Source organism: Arachis hypogaea, chromosome 20 (genome assembly GCF_003086295.3).
Source record: "Arachis hypogaea cultivar Tifrunner chromosome 20, arahy.Tifrunner.gnm2.J5K5, whole genome shotgun sequence".
NCBI classification, from domain to species: domain Eukaryota; kingdom Viridiplantae; phylum Streptophyta; class Magnoliopsida; order Fabales; family Fabaceae; genus Arachis; species Arachis hypogaea.
Genome location: NC_092055.1, coordinates 113,177,808 through 113,193,447, shown reverse-complemented (window position 1 = coordinate 113,193,447; position 15,640 = coordinate 113,177,808). Strand labels below are relative to the sequence as shown.

Below are 15,640 nucleotides of genomic sequence, written 5' to 3'. Positions count from 1 at the left end.
GTAATTTTATTTTATGTTTAAGCATTTTATTTTTAAAGATTTTTATTTTCGAAAAATTTTAAAAAAAATAAATTATTCTATGTTCTTCAGAATTTTTAAGAATGAATTCTAGAGTTTCAGATGATGCTTTTATCATCACAGGAGCTAATTGATTCCCATCAATTTGGCTGTTGTATGTAATGTCATGCTGAAGCTTGGCTAGCCATGTCTAATCTTTTTAGACTGAAGCTTTAGACTAACATTGCATGATTCTTGGAATTCTTATTAAAAATTTTGAAATCCTTATTTTTCTTTTTCCAAATAATTTTCGAAAAATACAAAAAAATTTAATAAAACCATGAAAATAAAAAATAATTTGTGTTTCTTGTTTGAGTCTAGTGTCACATTTTAAGTTTGGTGTTTCGCATATTTTTTATTTTCTTGCATTCTTCTAAAATATATGCATTATGTTCTTCATTGATCCTCAAGTTGTTCTTGATGATTTTATTAGGTCTGATCTTTAAATTCTCTTATTTTGTGTCTTTTGTTGTTTCTCATGTGCATTCTCAATTTGTTGGTGTCTCAAATATGAAAATTTCTAAGTTTGGTGTCCTGCATGTCTTTCTTTTCTTAAAAATAAATATGATTGTTCATCTTGACATTCAACGTGTTCTTGCATGCATTGTTTATTTGATCTTAGTTTTTCATGATTAGTTACATTTTGTTGTTGTTCTCTCTCATCATTAAAAATTGAAAAAAAATTTCAAAATTATGTCTTTTCAAGTCAATAATACAGAGAATTGAAGATTCAGAACATGCAGCAGAGGAATTACAGAGAAAAAACTGGGCATTCAAAACGCCCAGTGAAAAAGGAATTCTGGCATTTAAACGCCAGCCAGGGTACCTGGCTGGGCGTTTAACTCCCAAGGAGGTAGCCAAATGGACGTTAAACGCCAGAATGGATACCATTCTGGGCGTTTAACGCCAGGACAACACAAGGGAGGTAAATTAGTTTTTAATTCAAATCTTTTTCAAATCTTCATAATTTTTCAAAATCAAATTTTTTTCAAATCATATCTTTTTCAAATCATATCTTTTTCAAAATCAAATCTTTTTCCATTTTTCTTTCACTATTTTCGAAAATCCTGGCTACCAATTAATGATTTGATTCAAAAATTTCAAAGTTTGTTACTTCCTTGTTAAGAAAGGTTCAATATTTGAATTTTAGAATCATATCTTTTAAATTTCTTGTTAGGCAAGTCATAAATTTTTAAAAAAAAATTCCAATCATATCTTCTCAATCATATCTTCTCAACCATATTTTTTTCAAAATAATTTTCAATCATATCTTTTTTATTACTGATTTCAAAATCTTCTTCAAAATCACCTAACCACTTTCTCACTTTTAATTTTCAAAAAACCATCAACCACTTTTTCAAAATTCCTTTTAATTATTTTAAAATTTTTAGTTTTATTTAAAATTTTGTTTTCGAAAATTTTTTCCCTCCTCACCTTCTTCTATTTAAGGACTAACACTCCTCCTCAATTAGCAATTCGGACTCTCTCTCCTTCTTCATATGTTTGAATTCTTATCTACCTACCTCATCCCTCTATTCCTGTTTTTCTCTGACACCTCAAAGAATCTCTATACTGTGACATAGAGGATTCCATACTTTCTTGTTCTCTTCTCTTTCTTATGAGCAGGAACAAGGACAAAGGCATTCTTGTTGAAGCTGATCCTGAACTTGAAAGGACCTTGAAGAGGAACCTAAAGCACAACTCTCTGGAGAGGACCTGACAGAAATTTTTGAAAAGAAAGAAGACATGGCAGCCGAAAATAACAAAAATACCAACAATGCAAGGAAGATGCTTGGTGACTTCATTGCACCCTCTTCTGACTTCTGTGGAAGGAGCATCTCAATTCCTGCAATTGGAGCAAACAACTTTGAGCTTAAGCCTCAATTAGTTTCTCTAATGCAGCAGAATTGCAAGTATCATGGACTTCCATTGGAAGATTCTCATCAGTTTTTAGCTGAATTCTTGCAAATCTGTGACACTGTTAAGACCCATGGAGTTGACCCTGAGGTTTACAGACTTATGCTCTTCCCTTTTGCTGTAAGAGACAGAGCTAGGACATGGTTGAACTCACAACCTAAAGAAAACCTGAACTCTTGGGAAAAGCTGGTCAATGCCTTCTTGGCAAAGTTCTTTCCACCTCAAAAATTGAGTAAGCTGAATAATGGAACTGTCCAAGATGTCATTGGACAACTCTGCTGGTGGATCTCTTCATCTGAAGAAGACACCTGAAGAAGCCCAGGAACTCATTGAAATGGTTGTAAACAACCAATTCATGTACACTTCTGAAAGAAATCCTGTGAATAATGGAACAACTCAGAAGAAATGAGTTCTGGAGATTGATACTCTAAATGCCATACTGGCTCAGAATAAAATATTGACTCAACAAGTCAATATGATTTTTTAGAGTCTGTCTGGAATGCAAGCTGCATCAAGCAGTACTAAGGGAGCTTCCTCTGAAGAATAAGCTTATGATCCTGAGAACCCTGCAATGGAAGAGGTGAATTACATGGGAAAATCCTATAGAAACACCTATAATCCTTCATTGAGAAATCATCCAAATCTCTCATGGAAGGACCAACAGAAGCCTCAACAAGGCTTCAACAACAATAATGGTGGAAGAAATAGGTTTAGCAATAGCAAGCCTTTTCCATCATCTTCTCAACAACAGACAGAGAATTCTGAGCAGAACCGTTCTGGCTTAGCAACCATAGTCTCTGATCTATCTAAGACCACACTGAGTTTCATGAATGAAACAAGATCCTCCATTAGAAATTTGGAGGCACAAGTGGGTCAGCTGAGTAAGAGAATTACTGAAACTCCTCCTAGCACCCTCCCAAGCAATACAGAAGAAAATCCCAAGAGAGAGTTGATGAGCGGATAATTTATACGCTTTTTGACATTGTTTTTAGTATGTTTTTAGTAGGATCTAGTTACTTTTAGGGAAGTTTTCATTAGTTTTTATGTTAAATTCACATTTCTGGACTTTACTATGAGTTTGTGTGTTTTTCTGTAATTTCAGGTATTTTCTGGCTGAAATTGAGGGACTTGAGCAAAAATCAGATTCAGAGGTTGAAGAAGGACTGCTGATGCTGTTGGATTCTGACCTCCCTGCACTCAAAGTGGATTTTCTGGAGCTACAGAACTCGAAATGGCGCGCTTCCAATTGCGTTGGAAAGTAGACATCCAGGGCTTTCCATCAATATATAATAGTCCATACTTTGGCCAAGAATTGACGACGTAAACTGGCGTTCAACGCCAGCCTTCTGCCCAAATCTGGCGTCCAGCGCCAGAAAAGGATCCAAAACCAGAGTTGAACGCCCAAACTGGCACAGAAACTGGCGTTCAACTCCACAAATGGCATCTGCACGTGCAACACTCAAGCTCAGCCCAAACACACACCAAGTGGGCCCAGGAAGTGGATTTATGCATCAATTACTTACTCATGTAAACCCTAGTGACTAGTTTATTATAAATAGGACCTTTTACTAGTCTTTTGGACCATCCTGGATTGTATTTTGGTCCTGTGATCACGTTTTAAGGGGCTGGCCATCTCGGCCATGCCTGGACCTTCACTTATGTATTTTCATACGGTAGAGTTTCTACACTCCATAGATTAAGGTGTGGAGCTCTGCTGTTCCTCAAAGATTAATGCAAAGTACTACTGTTTTCTATTCAATTCTTCTTATTTCGTTTCTAAGATATCCATTCGCACCCAAGAACGTGATGAAGGTGATGATTATGTGTGACGCTCATCATCCTTCTCCCTTATGAACGCGTGCCTGACAAACACTTCTGTTCTACATGAATTAAGCTAGAATGAGTATCTCTTAGATCTCCTAACCAGAATCTTCGTGGCGTAAGCTAGAAGGATGGCGGCATTCAAGAGAATCCGGAAAGTCTAAACCTTGTCTGTGGTATTCCGAGTAGGATTCAATGATTGAATGACTGTGACGAGCTCCTAACTCGCGATTGCAGGGCGTTAGTGACAGACGCAAAAGGATAGTAAATCCTATTCCAGCATGATCGAGAACCGACAGATGAATAGCCGTGCCGTGACAGGGTGCGTGAGCATATTATTCACTGAGAGGATAAGATGAAGCCATTGACAAGGGTGATGCCTCCAGACGATTAGCCGTGCCGTGACAGGGCATTGGATCATTTTCCCGTGAGATGACCGAAAGTAGCCATTGACAGTGGTGATGTATCACATAAAGCCAGCCATGGAAAGGAGTAAGACTGATTGGATGAAGATAGCAGGAAAGCAGAGGTTCAGAGGAACGAAAAGCATCTCCATTCGCTTATCTGAAATTCCTACCAATGATTTACATAAGTACCTCTATCCCTATTCTTTTATTTATTATTCGAAAACTCCATAATTATTTTATATCTGCCTGACTGAGATTTACAAGGTGACCATAGCTTGCTTCATACCAACAATCTCCGTGGGATTCGACCCTTACTCACGTAAGGTATTACTTGGACGACCCAGTGCACTTGCTGGTTAGTTGTATCGAAGTTGTGACAATTATGTATTGAGATCAGCGCACCAAGTTGCTCACGTTGCCAGGGATTGTTTGAGCCTGGACATCACAATTTCGTGCACCAAGTTTTTGGCGCCGTTGCCGGGGATTGTTCGAGTTTGGACAACTGACGGTTCATCTTGTTGCTCAGATTGGGTAACTTTCTTTTCGTTTTCTTTTCAAAAATCTTTCAAAAATATTTTCAAAAATCTCTCATCTGTTTTCGAAAAAAAAAATATAAATAAAAATGTTTTCAAAAATTTATTCAAAATTTTTAAGAATGAATTCTAGTGTTTCATGAAGCATGTGAAGCCTGGCTGGCTGTAAAGCCATGTCTAAATTCATTTGGACTGAGGCTTGCAATTTGTTATCAAGAGCAACTTAGTTGTTACTCATCCACCTGCTGCTGATCCATGATCACCTGCTGAAGCTTGGCTGGCCATTGGCCATGTCTAGTGTTTTGGACTGGAGCTTTCTTTGAAAGCTTGGGTGGCTAGTGAGCCATGTCTAATTCCTGGACTGAAGCTTTAGACTAACATGGCAAGATTCCTGGAATTCATATTAAAAATTTTGGAATCCTTATTTTTCTTTTTCAATTAATTTTTGAAAAAAAAAATCCAAAAAAAATTAGAAAATCATAAAAATCAAAAATAATTTTCTGTTTCTTGTTTGAGTCTTGAGTCATGTTATAAGTTTGGTGTCACTTGCATATGCATCTTGCATTTTTTCGAAAATATCATGCATTCATAGTGTTCTTCATGATCTTCAAGTTGTTCTTGGTAAGTCTTCTTGTTTGATCTTGATGATTTTTTGTTTTGTGTCTTTTCATGTTTATCATATGCATTCTTGAATTCTTAGTACGTAAGCATTAAAGAATTCTAAGTTTGGTGTCTTGCATGTTTTCTTTGCATTAAAAATTTTTCAAAAATATGTTTTTGATGTTCATCATGACATTCAAAGTGTTCTTGGTGTTCATCTTGACATTCATAGCATTCTTGCATGCATTCATTGTTTTTGATCTAAAAATTTCATGCATTGCATATTTTTCATGTTTTTCATAAAAAATTTCAAAAATCAAAAAAAAAATTTAATTATATCTTTCCCTTTTTCTCTCATCAAATTCGAAAATTTGGATTGACTTTTTCAAAAATTTTTAAAATCAAGTTGTTTCTTATGAGTCAAATCAAATTTTCAATTTGAAAATCCTATCTTTTTCAAAATCTTTTTCAAAAATCAAATCTTTTTTAAAATTCTTAGTTATTTTCGAAAATTTCAAAAATATTTTTCAAAAATCTTTTTCTTATTTTTATATAAAATTTTCGAAAATAACTAATCAATTAATGTTTTGATTTAAAAATTTCAAGTTTGTTACTTACTTGTTAAGAAAGATTCAAACTTTAAGTTCTAGAATCATATCTTGTGATTTCTTATGAATCAAGTCATTAATTGTGATTTTAAAAATTAAATCTTTTTCAAAAACTAATTTCTATCATATCTTTTCAAAAATATCTTCTAATCTTATCTTTTTCAAAATTTGATTTCAAAATATCTTTTCTAACTTCCTAACTTCCTATCTTTTCAAAATTTGTTTCAACTAACTAACTAACTTTTTGTTTGTTTCTTAACTTTTTCAAAACCACCTAACTAACTCTCTCTCTCTTATTTTCGAAAATATCTCTCCCCTTTTTCAAAATTTCTTTTTAATTTATTAATTATTTTAATTTTTAAAACTTAATTTTCGAAAATTACTAACAATTTTTCAAAAACCATTTTCAAAAATCACTAACTTCTTTTCAAAAATAATTTTCGAAAATTCCCTCCTTCTCTCTCATCCTATTCTATTTATTCATTCATATCCTAACATCTCATCTCACATCTCTTCCATTCGTACAGTTGTGTTTCTTCCTTTACATCACATCCTTTATCTCCCCCTTTTTCTTCTACTCACATAAGGGAACCTCTATACTGTGGTAAAGAGAATCTCTATTATTATTATTATTATTATTATTATTTTTCTGTGCCTTCTTCTTTGTCATATGAGCAGGAGCAAGGATAAGAACATTCTTGTGGAAGCAGATCCAGAACCTGAAAGGACTCTGAAGAGAAAATTAAGAGAAGCTAAAATACAACAATCCAGAGATAACCTTTCAGAAATTTTCGAACAGGCAGAGGAGATGGCAGCCGAAAATAATAATAATGAAAGGAGGATGCTTGGTGACTTTACTGCACCTAATTCCAATTTACATGGAAGAAGCATCTCCATTCCTGCCATTGGAGCAAACAATTTTGAGCTGAAACCTCAACTAGTTTCTCTGATGCAGCAGAACTGCAAGTTTCATGGACTTCCATCTGAAGATCCTTTTCAGTTCTTAACTGAATTCTTGCATATATGTGATACTATTAAGACTAATGGAGTAGATCCTGAAGTCTACAGGCTCATGCTTTTCCCTTTTGCTGTAAGAGACAGAGCTAGATTATGGTTGGATTCTCAACCTAAAGACAGCCTGAACTCTTGGGATAAGCTGGTCACGGCTTTCTTAGCCAAGTACTTTCCTCCTCAAAAGCTGAGCAAGCTTAGAGCTGATGTTCAAACCTTCAGACAGAAAGAAGGTGAATCCCTCTATGAAGCTTAGGAAAGATACAAACAGTTGACCAAAAAGTGTCCTTCTGACATGCTTTCAGAATGGACCATCCTGGATATATTCTATGATGGTTTATATGAGCTATCAAAGATGTCACTGGACACCTCTGCAGGTGGATCCATTCACCTAAAGAAAACACCTGCAGAAGCTCAAGAACTCATTGACATGGTTGCTAATAACCAGTTCATGTACACTTCTGAAAGGAATCCTATGAGTAATGGGACGCCTATGAAGAAGGGAGTTCTTGAAGTTGATACTCTGAATGCCATATTGGCTCAGAACAAAATATTGACTCAGCAAGTCAATATGATTTCTCAGAGTCTGCATGGAATGCAAGCTGCATCCAACAGTACTCAAGAGGCATCTTCTGAAGAAGAAGCCTATGATCCTGAGAACCCTGCAATAGCAGAGGTAAATTACTTAGGTGAACCTTATGGAAACACCTATAACTCAACATGGAGAAATCATCCAAATTTCTCATGGAAGGATCAAAAGCCCCAACAAGGCTTTAATAATGGTGGAAGAAACAGGTTTAGCAATAGCAAGCCTTTTCCATCATCCACTCAGCAACAGATAGAGAACTCTGAACAAAATGATTCTAATTTAGCAAATCTAGTCTCTGATCTATCTAAGGCCACTGTAAGTTTCATGAATGAAACAAGGTCTTCCATTAGAAATTTGGAAGCACAAGTGGGCCAGCTGAGTAAAAGGATCACTGAAATCCCTCCTAGTACTCTCCCAAGTAATACAGAAGAGAACCCAAAAGGAGAGTGCAAGGCCATTGACATAAGTGCCATGGCCGAACCTGTGAGGAGAGGAGAGGACGTGAATCCCAAGGAGGAAGACCTCCTGGGACGTCCAGTGACCAATAAGGAGCTTCCCTCTGAGGAACCAAAGGACTCTGAGGCTCATCTAGAGACCATAGGGATTCCATTAAACCTCCTTATACCCTTCATGAGCTCTGATGAGTATTCCTCTTCTGAAGAGAATGAGGATGTTACTGAAGAGCAAACTGCCAAGTTTCTTGGTGCAATCATAAAGCTGAATGCCAAATTATTTGGCATTGATACTTGGGAAGTTGAACCTCCCTTGTTCATCAATGAACTAAGTGATCTGGATCAACTGACATTGCCTCAGAAGAGACAGGATCTTGGAAAGTTCATAATACCCTGCACCATAGGCACCATGGTCTTTAAGGCTCTGTGTGACCTTGGTTCAGGGATAAACCTCATGCCCCTCTCTGTAATAGAGAAACTGGGAATCTATGGGGTGCAAGCTGCTAAAATCTCACTGGAGATGGCAGACAGCTCAAGAAAATAGGCTTATGGACAAGTAGAGGACGTTTTAGTAAAGGTTGAGGGCCTTTACATCCCTGCTGATTTCATAGTCCTGGATACTGGAAAGGAAGAGGATGAATCCATCATCCTAGGAAGACCTTTCCTGGCCACAGCAAGAGCTGTGATTGATGTTGACAGAGGTGAAATAGTCCTTCAATGGAATGAGAACTCCCTGGTATTCAAAACTCAAGGATCTCCCTCTGCAACCATGGAGAGGAAGCAGGAAAAGCTTCTCTCCAAGCAGAGTCAACCAGAGCCCCCACAGTCAAACTCTAAGTTTGGTGTTGGGAGGCCACAACCAAACTCTAAGTTTGGTGTTGAACTCCCATATCCAAACTCTAAGTTTGGTGTTGGAGAGTCTCAACAAAGCTCTGCACATCTGTGAGGCTCCATGAGAGCCCACTGTCAAGCTATTGACATTAAAGAAGCGCTTGTTGGGAGGCAACCCACTGTTTATCTAATTCTTATTTTTATTGTTTTTCATGTTTTCTTAGGGTAATAATCATGTGGAGTCACAAAATAAATATAAAAATTGAAAACGGAATCAAAAACAGCAGAAGAAAAATTACACCCTGGAGGAGCATCTGTCTGGCGTTCAAACGCCAGAACAGAGCATAGTTCTGGCGCTGAACGCCCAGAATGGGAGCATCCTAGCGCTGAACGCCCAGAACAAGCATGGTTCTGGCGTTCAACGCCAGAAATGGCAGCAAATGGGCGTTGAACGCCCAAAATGGGCACCAACCTGGCGCTGAACGCCCAGAGTTGTGTGCAAGGGCATTTTGCATGCCTAACTTGGTGCAGGGATGTAAATGCCTTGACACCTCAAGATCTGTGGACCTCACAGGATCACCTCAGGATCTGTGGACCCCACAGGATCCCCACCTACCTCCACTCACTCTCTTCTCTATTCTCAATCATCCTCTATTTCCAATAAACACTCTTCCCTAATTAACCCTTTACCACTCACATCCAAACACCCACTTTCCTTCAAAATTCAACATCTCTTTCCCACCCAATCCCACCCATATGGCCGAATACACATCTCCCTCCATCTCCTCTATATCTTCTTCTTATTCTTCTATTCTTTCTTCTTTTGCTCGAGGGCGAGCAACATTCTAAGTTTGGTGTGGTAAAAGCATAGCTTTTTTGTTTTTTTCATAACCATTGATGGCACCTAAGGCCAGAGAAACCTCTAGAAAGAGGAAAGGGAAGACAAAAGCTTCCATCAAGGGTCTATAGCTCAGTGGTAGAACATTTGACTGCAAATCAAGAGATCCCTGAGATACCTCAGGGGATACATTTTCTTCCACACAATTATTGGAAGCAACTAAGGGTGGAACATCAAGAGCACTCCATCATCCTTCATGAAATCAGAGAAGATCTAAAAGCAATGAAGGAGGAGCAGCCAAGGCAAGGAAGAGACATAGAAGAGCTCAAGGACATCACTAAGGTGGACTCATTCCTTGTTCTTACTTTCTCTGTTTTTCGTTTTCTGTATTATGTGCTTATCTATGTTTGTTTCTTCATTACATGATCATTAGTAGTAGTAACTTTGTCTTAAAGATATGAATGTCCTATGAATCCATCACCTCTCTTAAATGAAAAATGTTTTAATTCAAAAGAACAAGAAGTACATGAGTTTCGAATTTATCCTTGAACTTAGCTTAATTATATTGATGTGGTGACAATGCTTCTTGTTTTCTGAATGAATGCTTGAACAGTGCATATGTCTTTTGAAGTTGTTGTTTAAGAATGTTAAATATGTTGGCTCTTGAAAGAATGATGACTAGGAGACATGTTATTTGATAATCTGAAAAATCATAAAAATGATTCTTGAAGCAAGAAAAAGCAGCAAAGAGCAAAGCTTGCAGAAAAAAAAAAGAAAGAAAAAGAAAAAGCAAGCAGAAAAAGCCAATAACCCTTAAAACCAAAAGGCAAGGGCAAATAAAAAGGATCCCAAGGCTTTGAGCATCAGTGGATAGGAGGGTCTAAAGGAATAAAATCCTGGTCTAAGCGGCTAAACCAAGCTGTCCCTAACCATGTGCTTGTGGCGTGTAGGTGTCAAGTGAAAACTTGAGACTGAACGGTTAAAGTCAAGGTCCAAAGCAAAAAAAGAGTGTGCTTAAGAACCCTGGACACCTCTAATTGGGGACTTTAGCAAAGCTGAGTCACAATCTGAAAAGGTTCACCCAATTATGTGTCTGTGGCATTTATGTATCCGGTGGTAATACTGGAAAACAAAGTGCTTAGGGCCACGGCCAAGACTCATAAAATAGCTGTGTTCAAGAATCATCATACTGAACTAGGAGAATCAATAACACTATCTGAACTCTGAGTTCTTATAGATGCCAATCATTCTGAACCTCAATGGATAAAGTGAGATGCCAAAACTATTCAAGAGGCAAAAAGCTATAAGTCCCGCTCATATGATTGAAGCTCTGTTTCATTGATAGTTTGGAATTTATAGTATATTCTATTCTTTTTATCCTATTTTGATTTTCAGTTGCTTGGGGACAAGCAACAATTTAAGTTTGGTGTTGTGATGAGTGGATAATTTATACGCTTTTTGACATTGTTTTTAGTATGTTTTTAGTAGGATCTAGTTACTTTTAGGGAAGTTTTCATTAGTTTTTATGTTAAATTCACATTTCTGGACTTTACTATGAGTTTGTGTGTTTTTCTGTAATTTCAGGTATTTTCTGGCTGAAATTGAGGGACTTGAGCAAAAATCAGATTCAGAGGTTGAAGAAGGACTGCTGATGCTGTTGGATTCTGACCTCCCTGCACTCAAAGTGGATTTTCTGGAGCTACAGAACTCGAAATGGCGCGCTTCCAATTGCGTTGGAAAGTAGACATCCAGGGCTTTCCATCAATATATAATAGTCCATACTTTGGCCAAGAATTGACGACGTAAACTGGCGTTCAACGCCAGCCTTCTGCCCAAATCTGGCGTCCAGCGCCAGAAAAGGATCCAAAACCAGAGTTGAACGCCCAAACTGGCACAGAAACTGGCGTTCAACTCCACAAATGGCATCTGCACGTGCAACACTCAAGCTCAGCCCAAACACACACCAAGTGGGCCCAGGAAGTGGATTTATGCATCAATTACTTACTCATGTAAACCCTAGTGACTAGTTTATTATAAATAGGACCTTTTACTAGTCTTTTGGACCATCCTGGATTGTATTTTGGTCCTGTGATCACGTTTTAAGGGGCTGGCCATCTCGGCCATGCCTGGACCTTCACTTATGTATTTTCATACGGTAGAGTTTCTACACTCCATAGATTAAGGTGTGGAGCTCTGCTGTTCCTCAAAGATTAATGCAAAGTACTACTGTTTTCTATTCAATTCTTCTTATTTCGTTTCTAAGATATCCATTCGCACCCAAGAACGTGATGAAGGTGATGATTATGTGTGACGCTCATCATCCTTCTCCCTTATGAACGCGTGCCTGACAAACACTTCTGTTCTACATGAATTAAGCTAGAATGAGTATCTCTTAGATCTCCTAACCAGAATCTTCGTGGCGTAAGCTAGAAGGATGGCGGCATTCAAGAGAATCCGGAAAGTCTAAACCTTGTCTGTGGTATTCCGAGTAGGATTCAATGATTGAATGACTGTGACGAGCTCCTAACTCGCGATTGCAGGGCGTTAGTGACAGACGCAAAAGGATAGTAAATCCTATTCCAGCATGATCGAGAACCGACAGATGAATAGCCGTGCCGTGACAGGGTGCGTGAGCATATTATTCACTGAGAGGATAAGATGAAGCCATTGACAAGGGTGATGCCTCCAGACGATTAGCCGTGCCGTGACAGGGCATTGGATCATTTTCCCGTGAGATGACCGAAAGTAGCCATTGACAGTGGTGATGTATCACATAAAGCCAGCCATGGAAAGGAGTAAGACTGATTGGATGAAGATAGCAGGAAAGCAGAGGTTCAGAGGAACGAAAAGCATCTCCATTCGCTTATCTGAAATTCCTACCAATGATTTACATAAGTACCTCTATCCCTATTCTTTTATTTATTATTCGAAAACTCCATAATTATTTTATATCTGCCTGACTGAGATTTACAAGGTGACCATAGCTTGCTTCATACCAACAATCTCTGTGGGATTCGACCCTTACTCACGTAAGGTATTACTTGGACGACCCAGTGCACTTGCTGGTTAGTTGTATCGAAGTTATGACAATTATGTATTGAGATCAGCGCACCAAGTTGCTCACGTTGCCAGGGATTGTTTGAGCCTGGACATCACAATTTCGTGCACCAAGAGTGCAAGGCCATAACCATGACCAACATGGCCGAACCTGGAGAGAGTAAGGAGGACGTGATTCCCAGTGAGAAAAACCTCATGGGATGTCCTCTGAACGAAAAGAAATTCCCCTTTGAGGAACCAAGGGAATCTGAGGCTCATACAGAGACCATAGAGATTTCATTGAACCTACTTCTACCATTCATGAGCTCTGATGAGTATTCTTCCTCTAAAGAGGATGAAGATATTACTGAAGAGCAAGTTGCTAAGTACCTGAGAGCAATCATGAAACTGAATGCCAAGTTATTTGGTAATGAGACTCGGGAGGATGAACCCCCCGTACTCACCAATGAACTGAATGACTTGATTAGGCAGACATTACCTCAGAAGAAACCGGATCCTGGAAAGTTCTTAATACCATGTACCATAGGCACCATGACCTTTGAAAAGGCTCTATGTGACCTAGGGTCAAGTATAAACCTCATGCCCCTCTCTGTAATGGAGAAATTAGGGATCCTTGAGGTGCAAGCTGCAAGAATCTCACTAGAGATGGCAGACAATTCAAGGAAACAGGCTTATGGACTTGTAGAGGATGTCTTGGTAAAGGTTGAAGGCCTTTACATCCCTGCTGACTTCATAATCCTGGACACTGGGAAGAGTAAGGATGAAACCATCATCCTTGGCAGACCCTTCCAAGCCACAACAAAAGCTGTGATTGATGTTGACAAAGGAGAATTGGTCCTTCAAGTGAATGAGGACTACCTTGTGTTTAAAGCTAAAGAATCTCCTTCTGTACACATGGAGAAGAAGCATGACAAGCTTCTCTCAATGCAGAGTCAAACAGAACCCCCACATTCAAACTCTAAGTTTGGTGTTGAGAGGCCATCATCATGCTCTGAGTATCTGTGAAGCTCCATGAGAGCCCACTGTCAAGCTATTGACATTAAAGAAGCGCTTGATGGGAGGCAACCCAATTTTTACTTATCTATGTTAAATTTCCATTGTTATTTTATGTTTTTCTTAGGTTGATGATCATGTGGAGTCACAAAAACAACTGCAAAGATCAAAGCAAAATCAAAAACAGCATTAAAAATAGCACACCCTGGAGGAGGAGCTTATTGGCGTTTAAACGCTAGTAAGGGTAGCAGAATGGGCATTAAACGCCCAGTCTGGCACCATTCTGGGCGTTTAACGCCAGAAAAGGGCACCGGACTGGCATTTAACGCCAGAAAAGGGCATCAAGCTGGCGTTTAACGCCAGAAAGGGGAGAAAAGCTGGCGTTAAACGCCAGAAATGGGCAGTAACCTGGCGTTTAACGCTAGGATTGGCACTCAAGAGGGCGTTTACATGCCAAAATGGTGCAGGGATAAGAAATTCTTGACACCTCAGGATCTGTGAACCCCACAGGATCCCTACCTACCTTAACTCTCTCTCTCTCTTCTTCACACCTTCCCATAACACCCTTCCTCAAATACCCCTCACCTATCACCTCCATTTCTCTTCACCAATCACCTCCTCACAATTCAAATTCAAAACCTTTCCCTCCCAAACCCAACCCCTAATACACGAACCCTATCCCTCTCTCCACTCCTATATAAATCCCTCATCCTTCCTTCATTTTCACACATCATAACACTTCTTTCCCCCCTTGGCCGAACCACCCACACCTCTCCATCTCCTCTATTTTCTTCTTCTTCTACTCCCTTCTTTCTTCTTTTTCTCGAGGACAAGCAAACCTTCTAAGTTTGTTATGGTAAAAGCATTGCTTTTTATTTTTTCATAACCATTTATGGCACCTAAGGCCAGAGAAACCTCTAGAAAGAGGAAAGGGAAGGCAAAAGCCTCCACCTCTGAGTCATGGGAGATGGAGAGATTCATCTCAAAGGTCCATCAAGACCACTTCTATGAGGTTGTGGCAAAAAAGAAGGTGATCCCTGAGGTCCCTTTCATGCTCAAAAGGAATGAGTATCTGGAGATCCGACATGAGATTCGAAAAAGAGGTTGGGAAGTTCTCACCAACCCCATTCAACAAGTCAGAATCTTAATGGTTCAAGAGTTCTATGCTAATGCATGGGTCACCAAAAACCATGATCAAAGTGTGAACCCGAACCCAAAGAATTGGCTTACAATGGTTCGGGGGAAATACTTAGATTTCAGTCCGGAAAATGTAAGGTTGGCATTCAACTTGCCAATGATGCAAGGAGATGCACGCCCCTACACTAGAAGGGTCAACTTTGATCAAAGTTTGGACCAAGTCCTCATGGACATATGTGTGGAAGGAGCTCAGTGGAAAAGAGACTCCAAAGGTAAGCCGGTTCAACTAAGAATGCTTGACCTCAAACCCGTGGCTAGGGGATGGTTGGAGTTCATCCAATGCTCAATCATTCCTACTAGCAACCGGTCTGAAGTTACCATAGACCGGGCTATCATGATCCATAGCATCATGATTGGAGAGGAAGTAGAAGTTCATGAGGTCATATCTCTAGAACTCTACAAAGTGGCTCACAAAACCTCCACTTTGGCAAGGTTAGCCTTCCCTCATCTCATCTGTCACCTATGCAATTTAGCTGGAGTTGTCATAGGAGAAGACATCCTCATTGAAGAGGACAACCCATCACTAAAAAGAGGATGGAGCAAATAAGAGAGCCCACTTATGGACCTCAACAAGAGCATGAGGAAGTCCCTCATCAAGAAATCCCTGAGATACCTCAAGGGATGCATTTTTCTCCACAAAACTATTGGGGGCAAATCAATACCTCTTTAGGAGAATTGAGTTCCAACATGGAACAACTAAGAATGGAGCACCAAGGGCACTCCATTATT

The 15,640-nt window shown here is 39.0% G+C and overlaps 1 non-coding gene across 1 annotated transcript; it reads right to left on the bottom strand.

The window, feature by feature from the left end:
* Window positions 1-7,147: 7,147 nt before the first annotated feature.
* On the bottom strand, window positions 7,148-7,255 carry LOC112788029 (small nucleolar RNA R71). The gene has a single exon (XR_003195410.1). It is a non-coding gene; the product is annotated as a small nucleolar RNA R71 (small nucleolar RNA).
* Between the last annotated feature and the right edge of the window lie 8,385 nt (window positions 7,256-15,640).